The following is a 7,909-nucleotide window of genomic DNA, read 5'->3' on the forward strand; positions in this document are numbered from 1 at the left end:
CACAAGCTACCAGGTGCATAAGTGCTTATTTAACTGTACAGGGGTCCTACTGGCAAGTTGTGGGGGTGCTGCCCTGTGGTAACAGACTTGAGTTCTAGGAGTGTCCTCAGATACCATCGGGTTCAGTTGCCTCATGTTACAGATGGGGAAACTGAGACCCAGAGTGAGAAGAGGCTCACCAGTTGTTCCTGGTGAGTTGGTAATTGAGCCTGAAAGAGGACCCAGTGGGATTGCTGTGCCCCACCATGCCACATTGCCCATCCCCAATCTGAGCTTCAGTTTCCTCAAGTGTAAAAATGCAAATAATAATGGCACATTTTCAGGGTCATTGTGAAGATCAAAGGATCTCACAGGTGTGAATGTGCTCTGACAGCTGGAAGATTGTATAAAGGAAGGTCAGGAAGACACCTGGGTATAGGTGTTATGGTTTAGCTCCAGGGCCAAGGCTGGTGGGCCTGCTGGGTAAGGGCTGGCCATATCCTCTGCTTACCTGGCCTTCAATGCTCTGGACAACTCAGAGGACCTGAAGGGAGCCTGATAGCCTTTCAGCCTCACAGCCTTTCCTGTCTTTTGGTCTTTTTCTCCCTGCTCCCTTCTAGAACCGAGCCTCAGAAGCATCAGGAGGGAGGCATTTCCTGCCCTGACACAGGCTTATGGTCTTTGCCTGGAAAGTGACCCCTCCAAGGGTTGGCCCCCCACCTAGCTCGGCTTCTTCTGTGGGAGCTGTGTTTTGCCTGGGGCAGGGGACCAGGCAGGGGCTCTTTGAGGCCTGGGTGGAAAAGCCTGAGCCTGGGGGTCTTGTTTTGGTCCCCCCTAACTTGTGTGCCATGCTGGCCTCCCTGTGCCCCACTGCACAGTGGGTGGGGGTTAAAGCAGAGACTATCAGCCAGGCCCCCCGAGGGCTAAGATTCTGGGGCTCCCTTCACTGTCTCTGCAGCTACCAAAAGACAAACCATTCTTGAGTCAAAGTCTCACCTGTGCTAGTGGGCAGGACTGGCCGGCTGGCAGGACACAGGGCAAGAGTGGGGCTGGAGACCCAGGGTGGCTTCATCTGCATCCAGTTCTCCCTCCCCTGCCAGCATTCCAGCTCTATCCTGAACCTTGGGCCAGGCAGACTGTTCTGTGGAGCTGCAAGAAGACCTCTGGGCCAGCAGGAGTGGGTGCCAGCACCCATGTTAGTTTCTGGAAGCACCAGACTCCAATTCACAACGAGCACTGTGCATATGAATGACCTAATGGCAGGTTCTGTGTCAGCTTCCATGTTCTCCCTCGGGGTGCTGGAGACATAGGGCTTTGTAGAAACAGTCTCAGAGGCGCACAGGGCCCAACCTGCTGAACATTCATCTGTTCTTGTCTTCTGAGTGTCAGGCTCTGGGCAGCATCTTGTGGCACTGAGGGAAGAGGCTGTGGTTCCAACCCTCTGAGAGTCCAAGTGTCATTTTCTAGGCAGGTAACTGAGGCCCAATGAGGGGAAGTAACCGGCCTAAGGTCAGTCAATGATTTGGAGGGAGAGCCAGGACTAACAGAAAGGGGGGTGTTAAGGCCTTAATTGATGACTCTCCCAGTGGGCTGGAGGCCAAGGGTCAAGATGATAATTAGTGAACGTTATACCAGGCACTGTTTACAAAGCTCACACCGTGTGGTTTCTGTGCTAAGTTCTTGCTGTATGTTGGCTGGTTTCATCCTTACAACACCCCGTGAGGTAGGAATTTATTATCACTATTTTACAGATGGGGAAACTGAGGCACAGAGACATTAAATAACTTGCCCAAGCACACTCAGCTACTTGAACTTGAACTGATCGTTGGACTCCAACACATGTGCTCCTGACCAAATGCAAGTGTGAAGCTGGGGGGAGACGGTCTTAAATGTCCTGCACATCATGACCCAGAGAACGCAGCTCTGGGCAGAGGGGATGCCGACCGTGGCCCTGTGAGGGCAGGGCAGGCAGGGCCACCTTACTTCCCCAAGAAGCAGGGGCTGGGGCTGAGAAAGGTACCACCAAGACTCCCATGGGAAGAGGGCCCTTAGGCTCTGAGTGCCCAGAATCTGACATGGCCAGCCTGGAGACCTGTACCTACTGCCACTCACCTGTGCACTGTTCAGATGGGAAATGGGAGTTCAGAGATGGCAGGTGACTGGCCCGAGGTCCCACAGCCAGAGTATGGAGTCTCTGGCAGGCTGAACCCGATAGTCTGATGTTTTGGGGATCTGAGGGTACCCTCACTACCCCCACCCCACCTTCAAAAGATGTGCATGGGGGGCAGGCAACTCCCCAGAGAGGATAGTGGAGGCTGAGAGGAGCTTTTCTCCTGCAGTTCCAGGTGCTTGTGGCCTGTCGATTTCCCGACAGATGGAGCTGTGCTTCAGAGTGGGAGTGAGGAAGGAGATCAGTTCTTTTCGTAAAGAGAATCTTCAACATTGCTATCAGTAAGTTACGGGGTGCAGTGGGAAGGGCTGTGAACTGTGGTCGGAAGATCCAGGTCATAGGTGGGCTCTGCTTTTTGGCAGCTGGGAGCCCCTGAGTGAGTCACTCCTCTCCTCCGAGCTCCTTCTTTTCATCTGTGCCAGGGGAAGAGAGTCCCTACTGCTGGAAGAATGGATCCAACTGCCCCACAGGGTGGTGGGAGGGTGAAGGCAACAAGTGGGGTGGGATGATGGCTGAGCTGGCCTCTTCCCCCTCAGAGGAGTTATAGGGCACCACGGCCAAGCCACCAACCTGCTGGGTGACCTCGCCCATTGTCTACCCCCTCTCTAGACCTTGATCTCTCTTGCCTGTACACTGGTCAACTGTCACAGTTATGACATTAGCACTGCACACCCTGGACTGTCCAAGGAGAAAAATGTCTGGAGACAGGTGGGGGTTGAGGAATGGACACGACAAAGAAGAATGTCATTGACCCAGACCATTGTAATATCAGTTCCCTCTGGAACGATCCCCAAAGCCCCGTGTGTGTGCCACATGAATGTCCTTTGCTTAAACAATCACACATCCCAGATGCCGAGGCAGCAAATGAGATCCAGTTCCTGGCAAAGGGTCACCAGCACTGCAGCAACTCCCCTGACTTCATCCTACCCCCTCTGGCAGGCGTCAATCCCACCCAAGTGGCCCCCCTGGGTGGAGCACTGCAGGCAGGGGGGCATCTCCCGTGGAGAAGGTTTCTGGAGAAGAAGGGCTGGCAGCTGGTCCAGAAGGCAAGCCACACCTCCTTTGACTCCCTCCTGTTCCCCCAAATCACTGGGGAGCACACCAGAGTGGGTAAAGCCTCTGGCTGTGGAGGCGGAGACATGCCTATTGGCTGTGNACAGCCAGAGTATGGAGTCTCTGGCAGGCTGAACCCGATAGTCTGATGTTTTGGGGATCTGGGGGTACCCTCACTACCCCCACCCCACCTTCAAAAGATGTGCATGGGGGGCAGGCAACTCCCCAGAGAGGACAGTGGAGGCTGAGAGGAGCTTTTCTCTTGCAGTTCCAGGTGCTTGTGGCCTGTCAATTTCCCGACAGATGGAGCTGTGCTTCAGAGTGGGAGTGAGGAAGGAGATCAGTTCTTTTCGTAAAGAGAATCTTCAACATTGCTGTCAGCAAGTTACAGGGTGCAGTGGGAAGGGCTGTGAACTGTGGTTGGAAGATCCAGGTCATAGGTGGGCTCTGCTTTTTGGCAGCTGGGAGCCCCTGAGTGAGTCACTCCTCTCCTCCGAGCTCCTTCTTTTCATCTGTGCCAGGGGAAGAGAGTCCCTACTGCTGGAAGAATGGATCCAACTGCCCCACAGGGTGGTGGGAGGGTGAAGGCAACAGGTGGGGTGGGATGATGGCTGAGCTGGCCTCTTCCCCCTCAGAGGAGTTATAGGGCATCACGGCCAAGCCACCAACCTGCTGGGTGACCTCGCCCATTGTCTACCCCCTCTCTAGACCTTGATCTCTCTTGCCTGTACACTGGTCAACTGTCACAGTTATGACATTAGCACTGCACACCCTGGACTGTCCAAGGAGAAAAATGCCTGGAGATAGGTGGGGGTTGAGGAATGGACCCGACAAAGAAGAATGTCATTGACCCAGACCATTGTAATATCAGTTCCCTCTGGAAGGATCCCCCAAACCCCGTGTGTGCCACATGAATGTCCTTTGTTTAAACAATCACACATCCCAGATGCCAAGGCAGCAAATGAGATCCAGTTCCTGGCAAAGGGTCACTAGCACTGCAGCAACTCCCCTGACTTCATCCTACCCCCTCTGGCAGGCGTCAATCCCACCCAAGTGGCCCCCCTGGGTGGAGCTCTGCAGGCAGGGGCATCTCCCGTGGAGAAGGTTTCTGGAGAAGGAGGGCTGGCAGCTGGTCCAGAAGGCAAGCCACACCTCCTTTGACTCCCTCCCATTCCCCCAAATCACTGGAGAGCACACCAGAGTGGGTAAAGCCTCTGGCTGTGGAGGCGGAGACATGCCTATTGGCTGTGNTGGCTATGTTTTTGTACTTTTCCCACAACATTATGCTGCTTCTAGTCACTAATCAAATCATTGGACTAAGGGTCTGAACCTGGCATAAACTGATCTTGGTTCAAGTCGTGGCTCCTGGCCTTTGTGTGACTTGGGTGAGTGACTTTTACTCCTTGAAGCCTGGGTTTCCTCCTCTGTAAAACAAATGACAATAATCCCACTGCCCTCATAAGTTTTTTATGATAGTTTCATTGAATGATGGAGGATGAGCCCTCAGTATCTGGCATTTAGCTAAGAGCTCTGTTGACCATTTGAGATTCTGTTACTCTTAGACTGGGACTCCTGCAGTGTACCAAGCACGTGGCTTCTGCGATCTTGGCGTACTCACAACAGCACTGTGAGGTTGGGATTTTCACCCACGCGGCACAAGTGAAGAAAGAGAGGCTGAGCGAGTCTCTGCTCCAGAGCTCAGTAGAGGAAGGTGGACCCTGCTCATTCTGCTGGGGCTTAGCTGCTTAAAAGCAAAGGGTGTGTCACTCTCCCTGGGTCCGAGCGGTGAGCACAGCATCCTGCCCACCTGCTTCTGGATCCATGGTCTCCTCCAGACCCAGAAGGCAAATCCTCTCCTCAGTACCTCTCTTCCAGGGGTGAGCCCCACCCTATACTGGGTGCAGGACAGAGAAGACTCCAGGAGGCCAGAGTCTGGGCTCAACACCTCTTAGGAACTGGTCATGTGCTCTCAGGTACATCACTTCCTTCTGTGCCTCAGTTTCTCCATCTGAAAACAGTTGTGATTATTTCAGCTCTGGTTTTGGCATCAAAAGACCCAAGTGCGAATCCTGATTCACTTATTTGGAATAGCCCTGAGCAACCTCACTTTTCTTAGTTGCTGTGTCTTTGGCTGTACTAACGGGCTAATGGTAAATGTTGTAACAGGATGTTGAGTGAAAAAAGGAGAGCACAAAATAGTCACTAGTATGATCTTAATTACATTTTAAAAGTCTATGGATGTACGTATGGGTGTTTGTATCTACCTTTTCAAAAAGAAAGAAAACCTACTAAATGTTCCTAGTAATACTCTTTGGACACCAGGTTCGTGGGTGATTTTTACTTTACTCTGTGTATTACTTCTGTAGTTTTCCAGTTTTTCTGCAATGAGCGTGTGTTGCTTACAATCAGAAACTAGCAATTCAAAGCATAAATAGTTGTCCTTGTTGCCCAGGGTTGTCCAATAATCACCTGTGGACACCAACAGAGTGGCCTTGTGAGAAAACCTGTGTCCTGTCCTCCCAGGGCACAGTTGGGGTTGGCGTTGGTAGGTCCTGCAGGGCTTGCCCTCTGGCTGGGTGAAGAACTCATTGCCTCCCAAAGCCCCCCATGAAGATGCAGCCTCGTCATGGCTGAAGACTTCACCCAAAAGGAAGCTTGAAGAAGAAGGAAAGTAACTGGAGGCAAGGCACCTGGTTTCTAATGCCAGCCCCGCCCCCACCCTGCCCCACCCTGGGAAGGCACATGGCCTCTCTGGCCTTAGTTTCCCAGTCTGTAAAAGGGGATTAAAGGGTGCCTGCCTCACTGGGGGCTTGTGAGGCTCCAGTGAAACAGCAGCTTTGCCTGCATCTTGCCTCCCTTCCCCTTCCCCTGCCCCTCGAATCACCTTTAAAAGATGAGATGTCAGGTCTTTGGTGCCTTTAATATAGGGCTTCATTGGAAGAGAAATTATTTGATATTTTCAATCATCATCTCATCTTGCTGTTAACAGGCCAAGGGACTACCCAGCAGGTGACTTGGGGAATGCAGCTTTGCACTTGAACTTTTTATGCTCCAGCCCATCTAACCTTTCTGCCCTCCCCTCTGCCATTCTGCCATACAGACCCTGCCTGTTGCCAAGACTGCTCCCCCTATCCCTGTCTGTACTCTCCCCCACACCCTCATGCTCTGTATTTCAAAATATTTTCAGGCTGGGTTTAAATGCCCCCTCTTCCATGTGGCACTGCCTGCTTCACCCAATAGATCTGGGATTCTGTGCTTTCTCTGAGCTTCTCTTACTTTCAGCCATAATGATCTACTTATGTACCTGTGTCTCCCACAGAACCAAGAATTTCTTGAGGGCAGGGTGCACATCCTATCCCCCTCCTCTACCATATCCACCATGGTAGATGACACATGCAGGGGTCAAGAAAGATTTGCTGAAAGAATGGTTGCATCTCACACTGTTTGAAGACAGTATGTGCCTCTTCCCATCAGAAATAAGCAATTAAAAGTTCAGAGTAAGAGTTGTCCCTAGTAGCAGCTTGTCCTACAAATCTCCCTGTAGCTCAGCACTCAGTGGGTAGGGATGGAGATGTTATTAGCTAGGACACCAGTTTCGAGGCCAGACCATCACTTGTTTCATCCACCGTCAGTCATGGGGAAGTAAGTCAGCCTCCATCTCCATTACTGACATGCTGGCAGCAGTGGGAACAAGAAAAAGCAGCCCTAGCATGTTTGTAGCCGTCATGCGTGGAACATGCCACTGTGCGTACAAAGCACTAGCGCACCGTTACGGTAGTTGGGCCTCCTGAAAACCCTGTGAGCTGGGCATGGCCAGGGAGAGGCTTCCTACCTGTTTTCAAATGGAGGCTGAGCATGATGGGATGCCAGGTTGACCAGGATTTTCTGACCTATCGAGCCCACTGTGCCATGCTGCTCCCTCACATCCTTTGACCCTCCCAAATGCTAGGCTAGGGAGGACAGGCAGGGCTACTGACCCATTGCACAGATGAAAACTTGGAGGCTTAAGGAGCAAGGCCTATTGCAGTCTCAGCAAGCAGAGGTAGAGTAGGCAGTCAGGAAGGCTGGAGGTAAAAGCAGTAGGGTCCTGAACTGGAACCTGAGCAGCAACAGGAAGTCTCAGTCTCTGGAAAGTTGGGTGAGGGTCCCTGATGGGAATGATTGTGTGAAGCCTTCAAGGTGAGAACAAAGCGTGGGCCACTGCTAGGCCATGACAGGTAGGCAGCAGTGCCTGGGGCTTCTCTCTCCAGTCTTTCTTGTGTGGCATCTTCTTCGAGGGTTGCAGAACCCGGTGAGGGAGGCAGGTTAGGGTGGGTCTCCCCATTACAGGAGAGAAAATTGAGGCCAAGAGGGGATGTTCTGACCAGCATACCCACCTCTGCTGCCACCTGCAAAACCCCAAATTCAGCAATGGCCTTTTCAAACTTGGCTCAGTATGACAAATTCCCGCAACCATATACTTTATGAAAACTTCAAAAGAAAATTTTAAAAAATTATTTTGTACATATTTAAAAGAACAATCTCTGCTCGGTGGCTCAGCAGCCCTGATCAATCAACTGAGAGAAGTAGATACCTTGGTTAATTAGGTGACATGGGATTCTGGAAAGTTCCAGAGGTGCAGGCAGGGAAAGTGGAAAGTGTATGTCTCTCTCCTCCTCTGCACTCTTGTCTGTTCCTGGGAGCTCAGTGACCTTGTTTCACCTGGAT

The sequence above is a fragment of the Galeopterus variegatus genome, unplaced genomic scaffold (assembly GCF_000696425.1).
Source record: "Galeopterus variegatus unplaced genomic scaffold, G_variegatus-3.0.2 Scaffold439, whole genome shotgun sequence".
NCBI classification, from domain to species: domain Eukaryota; kingdom Metazoa; phylum Chordata; class Mammalia; order Dermoptera; family Cynocephalidae; genus Galeopterus; species Galeopterus variegatus.